The 14,876-nt window shown below is 42.1% G+C and overlaps 1 protein-coding gene across 10 annotated transcripts in view; it reads right to left on the bottom strand.

Annotated features, from left to right (window-relative positions):
• The window catches only part of TENM1 (teneurin transmembrane protein 1), a 1,405,227-nt gene that overhangs the window by 45,633 nt on the left and 1,344,718 nt on the right, over positions 1-14,876 (bottom strand). The gene's annotated exons all lie outside the window — the stretch shown is intronic.

Below are 14,876 nucleotides of genomic sequence, written 5' to 3'. Positions count from 1 at the left end.
TGGTAAGTCAGGGGGATCATCTGGACCGATGCTGATGTACACTGTGCCTACTGCAAACTGGACAGCTCTGAGAGTGGACAGAATGCTGCCTCCATAAGAATATACTTAAGCCTAGCTGCTCTGTCCTTTTTAGAGTGAGGCTTAAATCCTCTACACATGTGACATCTGTCCCTCACATGGGACTCCTCCAAGTATTTAAGGCAGTTGGATTGTGGGTTGTTCACTGGCATTGGTTTGCTGCAGGAGCGACATGATTTAAACCCCACAGATTGAGGCATGACTCCAGCACTGGTACCAAAAACTGAATTGGTCAGCCTACAGGCCTAAAAAACCCTACTGCCAAAAATATATATCTAACTAATCACTATCTTAACTATAGACTATCTAACTCAGGGGTGGGCAAACTACGGCCCATGGACTGGATCCGGCGCCTCAGGGCTTTGGATCCGGCCCACAGGATTGCCCCCTGTGGTGTCACAGGCTCCACGCCACTCTCAGAAGCAGCCAGCACCACGTCCCTGCAGCCCCTGGGTGGGGGAGTGGGGCAGAGGGCTCCATGCATTGCCCTTGCCTCCAGGTACCGTCCCCCGCAGCTCCCATTGTCCGGGAACAGGGTACCGCAGCCAATGGGAGCTTCGGGGGAGATACCTGGAGGCGTGGCTAGGGCGCGTTGCACCATCCCAGAGCCCAAACCCCTCCTGCACCCTGCCCCCCCAACTCCCTGCCCTAAGTCCCCTTCCTGCACCGCGCACTCCTCCTGCATCCCAACTCCCTGCCCTGAGCCCCCTTGCACATTCTGCACTCCTCCTGCACCCCAGACCCGAGTCCCCTGTTGTACCCTGCATCCCTGTGCACCCCAACCTTCTGCCCTGAGCTCCCTGCCACACCCCACATCACTCCTGTACCCCAACCTGTGCCCTGAGCCCCCTCCTGCACCCCTGCCCTGGGCCCCATCCTGCACCCCAACCCCCTTCCCTGAGCCCCCTTATATACCTTCCTCTGCCCCAGCCCCTTGCCCTGAGCCCCTTCCTACACACCACACTCCTTCCCACACCCCGCACCCCAACCCCCTACCCTGGTCCTGCATATAATTTCCCCACCCAGATGTGGCTCTCGGCTCAAAAAAGTTTGCCCACCCCTGATCTAACTAAGTATGAAGCCACTTTATGTAAAAACAGGCATCTGGACAAGGAATGAGGGAAGAACTTGCAGCAGCAAGACTGTAATCATTGCAAAAACCACCACATGTGGTAAGAAGGAACTGAGAGGGTGGCTGGAGCTGGCTCCGCCCTTTATACCTGCACAAAGTGGTGTGTGGCAGCAAAGGATGCTCAGGCTGCCCAGGTAGGTACCGCATAGGGAAAAATTCTCTGACAATGATATGCTGGGTGCACAATTCCCTACAACGGAATGAATATGTGCAACCACTTGAAGAAGAATAAATGGAAACTTTCCATTTTGCTTTACACTGTCACCCTTGGGCCACATGCTGTGCAGCCAGACAGCACTTCTGTGAGGTGAGAAAGACATGATTCTAAGAAGCATGCCTACAAGTTGCTAAGCCTAGTTGTTTGGCTCAAAGTTTCCTTGAAATCATATGTTTCCATTTGGACCTCAGGAAGTTATGAGTGTGGAGAGCCAGTGCAGTTCCCCTACACAGGGCAGAGGTGGACAGAGATGCCTTCTGCTTCAGGGAAGCTCCATCCTGAAGTGTCTGGGAATCTGGGGCTGGAGGGGGTGATAGTGGGGGAAGAGATATCTAGGACTGCACCAACCAAATCTAAAAAATCCCCCCAAACCTGATAGAGAAAGCATCGATTTTCCTGCTGAACAACTCAAGCCATTGTGAGCACATCACTCTAATGCTCTGCTTATAGCAGTCAGGTCCTGCTGAATACAGAGTCAAACTCAAGGTCTCTGCTTTCACAGTCAAAGCTTCCCATAGGCTTGGTCCAGCTGCCCAAGAGTTTGCATGTCTCAGAGTAACCACAACTTCTCACAAGAGCTACATTCTCCGGTCTGATTCTGCACTGACCCCATCACCAAACAGAGCTTTCAAAGCAAAATCTGGACTGGGTCTGTTGATCATGAGAGCGAGATTTGGGAGTGCCAGAGACAGAATTTTCTCAACATCTAGATCAAGGTTATAGAACTCACCCCCCCACCCCAAGGGACTCAGATGAATAGCAGCACTGCTTTCAAAACAAAAAGCAAGGTTCATTAGTGTGACAAGAACTGTATCATGAAACATGCAAGCCCAAGCAAACAAAAACTCCACCCATGCAAGGAGAAAGTGAGGAGGAGGAAAGAATAAGGTGTTTTGCATTTCTTGGTTACGGCAGGATGTCCATATGGAAAATTCCTATATAATTTAATAGGGATGAAGCCAATAGATTTCCTGTAGAAACAGCTCTATGGAAAATATTCTATAACCCTGCAGAATTTAATAGCAAATACATTCCTTTTTACAGTTTTTAAAAAAAATCGTCCTATAGCATTCTAGAGCAGCAGCGGAATCCTCTAATAATATGCACAGAATGGTTCAAGAGAACTTATAGAAAATTTTGCATTTTTCTATTAAATTCTATAGCACTTTTCCAAAAGATTATAAAAAAGACCAGCTGACACAAGGTGATTCCTAATACTCAACCCCATTATACTTGGGTCACGTGCTGTTGTCTAGAAGATGTGCCCAGATGTAAATATGTGATCACGAAAAATCAAGGAAAACATAGTTCCTACAAGATTACTGAGATTAGATTGACAAGATTCGAACCTCCATAGAAAAAAGCCTCAAGGTTCATTTTATCCACTAAATCTTGTAGATATTCTGGAATCTAATTTTCCATACATATTTACCTAATAAATATTTTAACTATTGTGACAAAGTTCCTCCTTTACTTTGGTGGGTCCTGCGTTTATTGGCAAATTTGCTCACCTCAGTGATCTTTCCCACAGTCTTGGTCAACTTCTCCTGTGTCTGATCAGGAGTGGGGAGGTTTGGGGGGAACCCGGGCCCGCCCTCTACTCCGGATTCCAGCCCAGGGCCCTGTGGATTGCAGCTGTCTATAATGCCGCCTGTAACAGCTGCATGACAGCTACAACTCCCTGGGCTACTTCCCCATGGCCTCCTCCAAACACCTTGTTTATCCTCACCACAGGACCTTCCTCCTGGTGTCTGATAATGCTTGTACTCCTTAGTCCTCCAGCAGCACACCCTCTCACTCTCAGCTCCTTGCACCTTTTGCTCTCAGCTCTTCACACACACTTCCTCTCCTCTGGCTCTGCCCCCCACCCCCCAACCGGAGTGAGCTCCTTTTTAAACCCAGGTGCCCTGATTAGCCTGCCTTGATTGGCTGCAGGTGTCCTAATCAGCCTGTCTGCCTTAATTGGTTCTAGCAGGTTCCTGATTACTCCAGTGCAGCCCCTGCTCTGGTCACTCCAGGAACAGAAAACTACTCATCCAGTGACCAGTATATTTGCCCTCTACCAGACTCCTGTACCCCACTGGCCTGGGTCTGTCACACTATACAAAATCAATGTTGTTTAAATAGCTGTCATCCAATATTAAAAGCAAACAAGTACTGCTGCTTACTCTCTAAATAATCAATAATAACTAGGCTGGTTGTATTATTCAGCACAAACAAGAGACTGTATTCCATGTAGAAACTCTCAAAGATGATAAATATTCACATTATTAGGGGCTTTTAAGGAAACATACTGGAAAATGTTGGAATCACAACCCAGTTATTGAGGAGCCCACTTGTTTTAAGTTGGTATCAGCCAGAGTGTTTGTTACTGCTGCGGTATATGTTTGGGCAGACATTAAAAGGATCAGTTATAAAAGCAAGCCTGGAGCAGATATGGCGCTGCTGTGACACAGACCAATCTGTGACAGTCAATTTGCCAAATGTGCCAATATCTAGCCAACAATCAGAAAGCACAGGGCTCAAGATAACATAAAGACATGCCTAGTTTCCTCATACAAACTCTAGGGCGAAGGCTTTCAAAAATAGCAACCTAAAGTTCAGTTCCTAAGCCCATAGTTAGACACTTAAATAAGTGGCATGATTTTCTAAATAGCTAAGCAGCTAGCAGCTCCCCTTGACTTGGTAAATCTTGACCCCAAGGTCTAGGATAGAGTGTAATGAGAACTTAAAAACTTCAGCTGATTACAAGAGTAGTTAACATTCATCCTCATTATTATTAAACAGAATCAACAAAGTAAGACCCTGATCCTGCAAAGACTTAGCCACATGCAAAACTTTACACATTTTGAGTAAAGTTACTGACTACAAAGGGTCTACTTCCAAGGAGTGTAGTTAAGCATGTACATTAAGTCTTTGCAAGACTGTGACCTACACAAACTTCAGAGCACTGGAACAATAATTCTAGCATTTTTTCCAGCATGTTCCCCCTTCCCATTTTTCTCCTTTCCCTATTTTTTCAGTTCCTCCTGTTTCTCTTCCCCACTTTGCCTCCTCTTTCTCTTTCCTCCCATTTCTCAAATCTTGTCTCCCCATTTTTCTCTCTTCTCACCTTCCACTTTTCTTTCTTTCCTTACCAGGAAACCTAGAGAGTTTTCCTTACCTTGCTTAAGCAAATGGCAAGAGCCACATCTTCCTTCTGGCTGCTAAGCTGAAACATGCTGTTGCAAAACAGAGGGATTGCTCATGAGTCATACAGGGTTTACAGAATCGGGCCCTATCCTGCTACCCAAAACTTTAGAGAGACCTTTTATCAAACCTTCCTAGGTGTTTATTACAGTTTATGGTCAGAATTGAAAAAACTGAGAAGGTTTGGTCTCTTGAAGCCAGTGATATTGATTCATAAATCTAGCACTGAAGAGTTATAAAGAAATCTAGTAGATTTCTAGTAGAAATCAAAGATTTGTTTGGGTGTGAAATGTACATACAGATGGAGAACCTAACAGTGTCATGACTTTCATCACTTCTCACTCCATGCTGTTCAGTTTCTCTTTCTGCTTTGAGGGTTTGATTGAGTGGATACTGAATGATGTTCAGCTGTTTATGATTTTCCTAAAATGTGACCTACATTATTAAACTTCTTAAATTAATTCTCCAAAGTGGCATATCATTTTGCATACCCTACCTGTTCCAATGGAATCTATCAGCAGGAGATGAAGGCCCAGTTTGAAAAAGCAAAATGTCCTTCAGATGTTTTACCTAATTTGCTTGTAAATGGGATGGCTATTGTCAATAGAACATATTGTACAAGATGTTGCTCACTATTGTTCTGTTTGGATTTCTCTCGGTCCCGAATTTTATGATGCACACCTAAAAACTTAACCTCTTACTGGTATTCTATAGCAAGGCATTGGCCAAATTCTTCCTTGACATTCGCCTCTTGCAACCCCACTATCTCTTTCTCTCTTGACTCTTAATATAGAAGGAGCTTCTCTTCTTTCTCACATTATTTTGTTCTTATGACTGCTCCCTCAGTTGCCATGTTGTAGCTGCTCTCTGTGATCTCCATCCTTTATGTGGCTGTTCTCACTCTCGCTCTCTTTTGGTTGACTTCAACCAGGTCACAAGCGTAACTTAGGGCAGAATTTAGTCCTATGTCTAATAAAAAGCAAATCTTTTCAGTACTGAACTCTCTTTGGTCTTACCTCATTTTGTACAAGCTTTGGTCTTGAGACCCAAGAACTATGAAGGCAACAAGGGAATCAATATTCTGTAGAGTTCTCTCTTGCTGACGAGCTACAAAGTCCTGCTCTTTGGAACTTGTTCATATTACTGTATTGTTTTGACAAGATCTACAGAGCTCCAGATTCCCCAGGGCACTTAAAGCAATTTGCAGGTCAGAAGTATTGCTCTACTATTTTTTTTAAATCACCCTTATTTCATTAAAAAGCAACAATGAGTCCTGTGGCACCTTAAAGACTAACAGATGTATTGGATCATAAGTTTTTGTGGGTGAATACCCACTTCATCAGACCTTATTTGATCGCCTACCCTGTTGTTATGTTTTCAATTAAGCAACTAGGTCTAACCTTTATTTAATTGGCTTTGAAAAGCAACTCTTCAGCTGGAAAGTATTTAAAAATTCACTGTGCTGATTATAAAATTATAAGCCTAATTATCCTCTGCACTTATACTGGCTTTACACCATTGATTTCAGTCAAGTTACTCCTGATTTATACCATGTGAGAGGAGACTTTGACACCCCAGAGTGAAATCCTGGCCCCACTGAAATCTATGGCTTCATTGGAGCCATTGACTTCAGTGGAGCCAGGATTTCAATCCAAATATGTGATGGAGCTCTGCAAAGAGGGAAATGCCAGCTCTGGTGACTGCTGTGCTCAGAAGTTGAGGATTACCATATTCTCAGTTTGGAACCTAGGATTGTACCAGTCCACGTAGCTTCTCTCATCTTAACTTTGCAGTGTTTCCAAAAGCCAAACTGGACTACATTAGGCATCTTGAAAGGTTTGGACTACAGACAGTGAAGTCAACTCCCAGGAAATCTTCAGATGTTTAATTCACTTAAAACAAATGAAAGAAGCTACATCCCTGGATGATCTTTTACTAAATATATACAGATTGGTCTGATTTAATAATATCCACAATCTCACTGGCAGAAATACAGGTTACTCACAAGACAGAGCATGCACAAGTATGTCAGGCCTTCTAATCTTTTTTTAAAGAATCCAATATATATTTATTATACCTCCATCAAATCTCACCCTTTTAATTCTTGGTTGGTGCTTCCTATTGCTGTTCCGTCACCTAAGCTTTGTTAATATTCTGATTCCATTCAGGTCTTCTTGGGATAGAGGTTCATCTGACAAATATTTTTGAAGAGCCAAACCCTTGCCTTTGTATACAACCACAGTAACAAAGATGTCTCCAAGGGAGGTTCCCAGGGGCCAGGATGGGTCTTTCTAGCTCCACTGGCCCTGCCTCCAGAACACTCCTGCTAGCTGTGATGAAGTGAGTCTCCTTGACAAGATGCAGTATTGGTTGAAATTCTCTCCTGCGCAGAGGGCCAGCACAAGGCCTACTGGCCACTAATGTGATTCTTAAGCCTTCAATATAAAACTTAAATGGCACTTGAGCAGTGCTCAGGCCTACTGCTGAGTGTTTGCACAGGGATGACTTTAACTCTATGATGCACAAGGATGCGGGGGTCCTTCACAGGGTCAGAATATCTCACTCCCCAGCTGCGCACCAATTCTACTGTAGTCAGGGTCCTCACCCAGCCACGTGGTGGTATATGGGAAGACAAATAGGTTTAAAGCAAACTTTGTTGTATGTTGTGTCCTCATAAGACTATTTGAAAATTTGTTTTCATATAATGTCTATATGTTGTATTACTTACAGACATTATTTCTGGGTTTGGTCAGCATGGTGTCAGGCCAGGTCTAGTTATCCAGTTATCTGTGAGTAGTTTGACAGTTTTTGCAAGTATCTCAAGGAGTCAAACATACCTACTCTTTATTTATAACTTCTGCCCAATATTTCATCTTAACAGAACAAAAAAAAATTGACTTAAGTCATCAGTAAGTGCCCTGTATAGCATTTCACCAATCTGGCAAAGCAATATCAAAAAATCTATGGCCATGTAATTCAGTACTGTGGATACAAGGCCTCTGACACAAATAACTCATCAACTAGATTCCGTCATACTGAAACACTTTTTAACTGAGAGATGCACTCAAAGGTTACGCATGCTTAAGGAATGAAAAGTAAGGTAAGCAGCTAACTAAGATTTCATTAGGCAGTTCAGGAACTACACAGTATGGAAGATAAATTACAAAGAACCAATCATCCTCTCTGCCTGCACACACGGAGGGGACGCTGCACTGGGGAACCTCCCTCCTGTGAAATGCCATCTCCATCGGTCCTTTCTCTCAAGATCCCATACTGTACCTCCCGGTCAGGGCCGGCTCCAGGCACCAGAGCAGGTGCTTGGGGCAGCCAGTGGAAAGGGGTGGCACGTCTGGGTCTTCGGCGGCAATTCGGTGGTGGGTCCCTCAGTCCCTCTCAGAGGGAAGGACCAGCCGCTGAATTACTACCGAAGAATGAAGCAGCGTGGGAGAGCTGCTGCTGAAGTGCCACTGATTGTGGCTTTATCTTTTTTTTTTTCTTCTTCTTTGCTGCTTGGGGCGGCAAAAAAAAGCTGGATCTGGCCCTGCTCCCGGGGTTGGGCACTGGGTGAAGGAGGCCCCTGAGCAGAGCACGGGACTAGCTGTTCCCCATATTGACCCCTGCCAATATGCCAGATTTACATGTGGAAATCTGGTGAGGCATTAATGCAGTTTGAAGCTACATTAAATCACACTGAGTCTGCACTGCAACAGATACTTGGCAGGCCCAGGCTAGCACCAGTCAAGAATATCACCAATTATGCTAGAGTCACACTGTGCCATTAGGGATGGGGGAGAAGGGCAATAAAGCCTTGAAAAGGGGAAGCTGTCTACACCAGGGATTCATTCCCCAAAGAGCCACAGGATATCCAAGTTCAGGGGGGTCTTCCTTGTTCAGCCAAAGGTGGCATGGATGGGGCTGGGGAGGAGGATGTCATGGGGTGGTAGGTGGGTGGATGCTGGGGTACATAGGGTGCTGTTTGATTGATAGCGGTCTGGGGCTGCATGTGGTAGAGGGGATGCTGGGTGCTAGATGGGAAGATAGCTGAGGCTATCTGGGTGACTCTCTAGGTGGCACAGGGGCAGGAATAGGGATGAACCCCTCTCCCGCTTCTTTCCCTGCCAGCCACCTGCCTCTTCCAGACCCTATTCCTTGAAGGCCCTGCTCAGACCCAGGAGGAGGAGTAGAAAGATCAGAGGCTAAGGAGAACAAGCAGTAGCCCTCTTGTGGCCTAGAGGAGCAACTACAGACTCTCTTTGCAGCCCAGCTGGATGCGTGACTCCAAATGGGCTACGGGAATGGGTTGCAAGACTGCCAGATGTGAGTCACACAGGATTCATAACACTTGGCAGATCTGATGGTGATCCAAAGCCTATTGAAGTCAATGGATCCATTCACTTCAGTAGACTTTGGATCCGGCTGTGATTATATGTATACAGGCCTGCGCATTATCAGTTTGTCTAGCTAGATAATGCCGTCTGTGACAGAGTTTGAGAGAGACGACATATGACATCTACCATATAAAAACAGAGTAGATTTATGAAATCCTTTGTAGAAGTCAATGGCAAAAAATAGTCCCTCCATTTTTCATGTAGCAGCAGCATATGCAGTATCTATGCTGGCAATTATCAGTGCTTGTTGCCAACAGATTTAACGATTATTTTATTCTAAATGTAAAGCAGAAAAAAAATCCATGTGTCTTTCATAAATGTAGGTCTGCCAAGGATCCTTCTTTTCAGCATAGAGCAGAAGAAGCAGCTAAAATTCCCTAAGTTAAATACTTCTGTGATAGCACAGATAAACAACATGGAAAAAGTGGAATGCAATTTTTAGAAGAGTTGATTAAAACTTAGGAGTATTTTATTCAGTGATTCTGTATTTACAGCAGAAATGTGGAATAAATTGCTATTTTGCAGTTGACTAATACAAACAGTCACTTGGGGCTTTTTGGTAGAAAAACTGTGGTCTTTTTTTGCTGTTCTTTCATGAGGCCCCCAAACAACATGTGACATGTCTGCGTGAATAGTATTTCAAATTCATTGACAAGGTAATTTGATTGGCTCCAATGAAATGTTCATGTTCATTCCTTCCGTCTGATATTCTAAAATCACATCCATAAAAACAAGTTTATCATTATTTAGGGCTCTGATTGCATAAGCCCCACAGCCATTATTTCTATTTAAGAGTTTGACCCTGTGAGGTGCTGAGCTCCCTCAGCTCCCATTACTCAAACAGGACTTACCAAAAAAATTAAAAGGGTTACGTCCTGTATAATCTTCCTTATGATGTATAGAGAAGGTCAGTAAAGGGTTCTTCCCTCTTTTTCCCAAATCCTAAAAGAGGCTCCTCCCCCCTTGTTTGTTTTTGCATTCAAAATGTGGGTCCCGATTACTGTTTTTCCTAAAAACTAACTGGAGAAATAGCAGGTTTATATTATCCATGGACAACAAAGAACACCTCATTTTTTTACTTCATTTCTTTAAAGAAGGGACCTCAGTGAGAGCTGAAGGTCTAGAAATAAGGCATCATTTTGGTACTTTGTAGTGGGGGTTTTGTTTTCTTTATTGATTTCAAGTATAAGAGCAGCAGAATCCTTTGTCTTTTTTTTCAAAATTCTTCTTAATGGTGCTCAGAGACTTGAAATGTTTATGGTATCATCCACTAAACATGACTAGACTAACAGATCATCATAAGCCTCAGAGAGGGGGGACAAAAAATAAAAGGCAAGTCTATTTTTGTACTGATCTGCTCAAATGAAAACAAAGTGGCTGTCCTCTCTGTGTTAGACTGAAGAGTCTCCAGCACAATTTGAATATAGAATTCCTACCGCAAAATTTAATCAACATAATTAGGAAGCTTCCATAGCTCTTGTATTTACAGGAACACCACATATTTTTCCTAAATTACTTTTTTAAGAGCTATTATTATTTGTATTGTCATACCACCTAAAGCACTAGTCATGAGCTGTTGTTTTATTTCTCTCTCTTGTAAAATGACCAAGCCATTAATATCCAAATGGAATTATTGTTGAGTTTAAACAGAGAAAAAAGGAAATGTTGAAGATAAACATGGTGAAAAAGGGGATTGGTCTCTGGATCACTTTACTCTTTTATCACACAGACTCTTCCTCCTCATAGATATTACTAGTGGCTGGGTTTTCTTCTCTGATCTTTTCTTTAACATGTGAAGGAGAGGCAGAATTGTCCCAGAAGAAGTAGGATTTCTTCTGAAGTAAAAAGGTTTTAAGCTTCACCAATAGCACAAATGTAATGAAACTTCTCAGGAGATATTGCGTCTTTCCTTCAGTCTGCAAATAGATCTATTATTCTGCTCAAAGAAATGAATGTGATCTTGCAAATGCTTTCTTATGTTCCATGCTCAACATTGTTCAAAAGTGCTTCATTCTAGAATCAAATTAATTTTTATATTGGCAGCTGTGTGTATATGCATCGGTCTCATTTTCATTGGCTCTTTTTTGTGTCTTCCGCATAATCTTCTATTGCATCTAAGTGCATCTCTGCAGAAGTCATGTATTTATCTGCTTTGTTTATTTTGGGAAACAGGTTCTCACATTTTCCTTCAGGGGAATTCAGAGCATTCTGTAAGCTTTCTGTTCCATTCAATAGGTCTTCAAGCATGTATTTCATCAAATTGTCCCTCTCCAGTCTTTGTTGGTGGTATTGCCTTCTGTCCTTCTGACTGCAAGAGATTTGTCAGTGTTTGCATTTGTGACATCTTAAGTCGCATTTTAAATCAGTCCACTCAGCTTTACTCTCGCTTTGCGGCACTCTCTCTCTTACCTTTAGCACATTAACAGTAAAGTTCCCTCTGGCAATTTACAATTAATTAAAAGAGGGGCGTCCAGTGCTTGGAATGCTCTCAAAAAGTCTCCATATCTTGGGCTTTTCCTTCTTTCTCATCATTCTAACACATATCCCTTAACTTGACCTGTATGAACACACTGCCATCATAAGTAAATCTTGTCACATTTTTGTGAAGGAGCAAAATATTTTGCAGTGTTGCTTTGAATTTTAGGTGAAGCAACAGAATATATGGAATCCATCAAGTGGAGAACTGCTGAAGAAAGGTTGATAAAGTGCAAATGTCAAGACAGAAAATCGTCAAATAAGAACTTTCATTTTAGAACACAGTGGTGACAGTTACGAACACTATCAATCAGTCAGTAGCTATCGCTTTGGCAAACAGTCATCACCAGTGGAACTGACAGTGAAGGGACAAGGCCACAGTTTACAGGCTAAGGAAAAGATCTTGGGCTTGATTCTCCACTGCCTGGCACTTTGCAGTTATTTGTATTTGTATGGACTGAGTCCCAATTGGGTATAGAATGCTATCAAATACAGATCTATAGCATTTTACATTTTACACAGGGGAAATGACTAAACAAAGTGCATGGCAGTAAAGAATCAGGCCACATATTTATCATGGGAAGAAGGTACATGATGGATTAGGAAGTGGACATTTCTACCAACATTCCCTCTTCAGCTTTCTCCATAGCAGTGAAGACAGGAAGAAGGAAGGCTTATACCATTGTTCTAGATTTTTTCTCTTTTACACGTGAATTTTAGCCCACTACAGAGTTAAATACTGTTAGCATTTGCTGGAACTTAACATAATGTAGGGCCTGATTCACCTCTCACTTACAGTTGTAAATCCAAAGAAACTCCACTGAACTATAGCAGTGTTAAACAGGTGTAAGTGAGAGCAGATTCAGATCCTATTAAACTTCCCCAACAGCTCTTCTGATTCATTTCACTTGTAATCAGTAAGAATTGTGATGCTTCAGAAATGGGCTTCTCATAAGCAGAGGGCATTAATTGTGCCATTTTTTCCTGCCAGTTTGGTCAATTACGCAAGTGATAATTACAGCAAGATTTTCAACAACACTCAGGACCCACATTTGGGGCCAGACTTTCAGAAGAGCTTGGCTCTCATTTATGCATCAAAAAATAACCTAGCACATTGAGCTCTTGAAAATCTGGCCACTAGTGTCTCAAAGAGAACTGATGGGTGCTGAGTCCTTTTGAGAATCTGGCCCTTATTCTGGTATCTAAAAGGGAATTGAGTGCTTTAGAAACTCTGTCTTCAAATGCAGGTGCTGAGTACTTGAATATGTGGCCATGAACTTTTTTGAAAATCTGGCTGAAAACCCTAAATTCATTTGACTTGTGTTGTGACCAAAACAGAGTTCAGCTATGTTCTATATAGGGAAAAGTGGAGCAAATTCATCACTTCACCATGCAGCTACCTCAACCCAATCTCCTTTTCCTTACGAACCTGGAATAACAATGCCTTAGTCAAGTCTGAGATGGAAGTAAGTGACATGTGCTTAGTGATTTCTAAGACATATTTCTGGTCAAAATTGGTATTGAAATATTTAACTAAACCCTTTCATAATCAACTCACCTATTAAAGTGAAAGCTCTATTTATGTATAGCAGTATTTGCAATGGGCAATTATATTGTGTGCTTACTCCAAAAGTACTTTTGTATTTCAATAAATAAAAAAATATTAATTTTGAACAAGTCATTCATTTTATTGTCGGAGCAAATTAAGTTTTTAGAGTTGATTTTATCAACCTATTTCACAAGTTCCTCTAAACACATAATTTGTGAATAAGCCACATATTCCTGATGTAAATGCTATTTGAGACTTAACCAAATACAATTTAATGCAGCGATGAGGCAAATTCTGGTTTCAGTTATATCTATGTTACCTCATAACAGTCAATAGTGATACAAGGGTATAACAGAGAGCAAATTTTGACCAAAAAAGACCAAATTATTCTCTCATTTACAGGCATGTAATTCAAGAATAAATTAATTGTCATTAACTTAATTCAAGAGTAATTTAATTGACATGCTGATTTACACCAGCATGACTGAAAGCAGAATTTGGTTCAATAATTCCATAGGACATTTAATCTGGGGCATTTATTTAGGGACTATTTTGCTATGTACCTTGAGAAAATCAATGAGATAATAATAAAAAGCAAGAGATGCTTCTACAAATTGCAGATACAAATTCCAGGGCTTGTATCTGGAAAGATTCACTATATGAAGGGTGAGATGACATCATTTACAAAATGTATGCAGGATGGATTTAATACCTCGTTTTGATTTTTAAAAAAGGAATTAAATCCTTTGAATAGCTTTTAAAAATACTTATAGGTGTCCTTTATAAAGCTATCAATTAATACCAATATCTTGAATATTTATTGGCATGCATTCTGGATGCATCTCAAAATTATCCTCGAGTATGCAGTAAGGATACACCTAGATCACTCAGTTTGCACCACTATGTGACGATAAATATTCAGTGAAAACCATTTCCAGGAATGAACCAGCTGGGTTTATTCATCAGAACTCATTTTCGTTACTGCTTTCACAAATGAAAAGGAGCTAAACCTGTCAGAATGGCAGTGGGGGAAACGACATTGAATAGTAAAAGAGCTAGCTCAGTGGTATGCTTTTCCTTACCCATGATACTATAGATGTTTCCTCTGCCTGAGCTTCATGGAGTAGGACTCCATGCAGATCCAGAGCTAGGAAACGAGGCAGCCAGGGAGCAGATGTTCCGCATGATGTGATTCCCTACAGGCCTTAGAGATATCTGATTTGGTAGCTAGTGCTACACATACACAGCAGACAGTTGCTATACGTATATCCAAGAAGTAGTTAAAATATGCTCCACGCATTATCAACTCCCTCAAGGTCTCATTCTTGACTGCTACTGTGTAGTCACGGAAATGGTAGACAATAGCATCGTGACTAGGGACATAGGCAGCTGTGGGGAAGGCATGGGTCATCAGAGATTACATGAAGTCCACATGTATCCCAGGACATCCACTAGTTTATCAATATGAACCCCTGCACTTTCTGGGGGAGACGAGAACCAAGTCTTCTCTCTGACAGGACAAGAATAGAACTCTGATTTGGATGTCTGAGTTTCCCACTCCATGCAGGTTTCCCCCCCATAAGGCTGAATCTGGCCCGTGACCACCATTGTGGCTTCACAGTGAAGCTTGTTATATACAAACAAGGACATTATTCCTGCATTCCTTGTGTGCCTGAATCTCCCTTGACTTCAAGCAATGCAGCATCAGGCCCTCACAGTAAACTGCTACCACTAAAATCCTTGATTGAAATTAGACACAGCTCAGATCAGGTGAGTTCTCTAAGTATCAGTTGTGGTTTCCAATGGCAAAATATTAAAATACACAGGAAAAAAAAAAAAAACGAAACC

The sequence above is a fragment of the Gopherus evgoodei genome, chromosome 9 (genome assembly GCF_007399415.2).
Source record: "Gopherus evgoodei ecotype Sinaloan lineage chromosome 9, rGopEvg1_v1.p, whole genome shotgun sequence".
Classification (NCBI taxonomy): Eukaryota; Metazoa; Chordata; order Testudines; family Testudinidae; genus Gopherus; species Gopherus evgoodei.
This window is presented reverse-complemented; position numbering and strand designations above follow the sequence as displayed.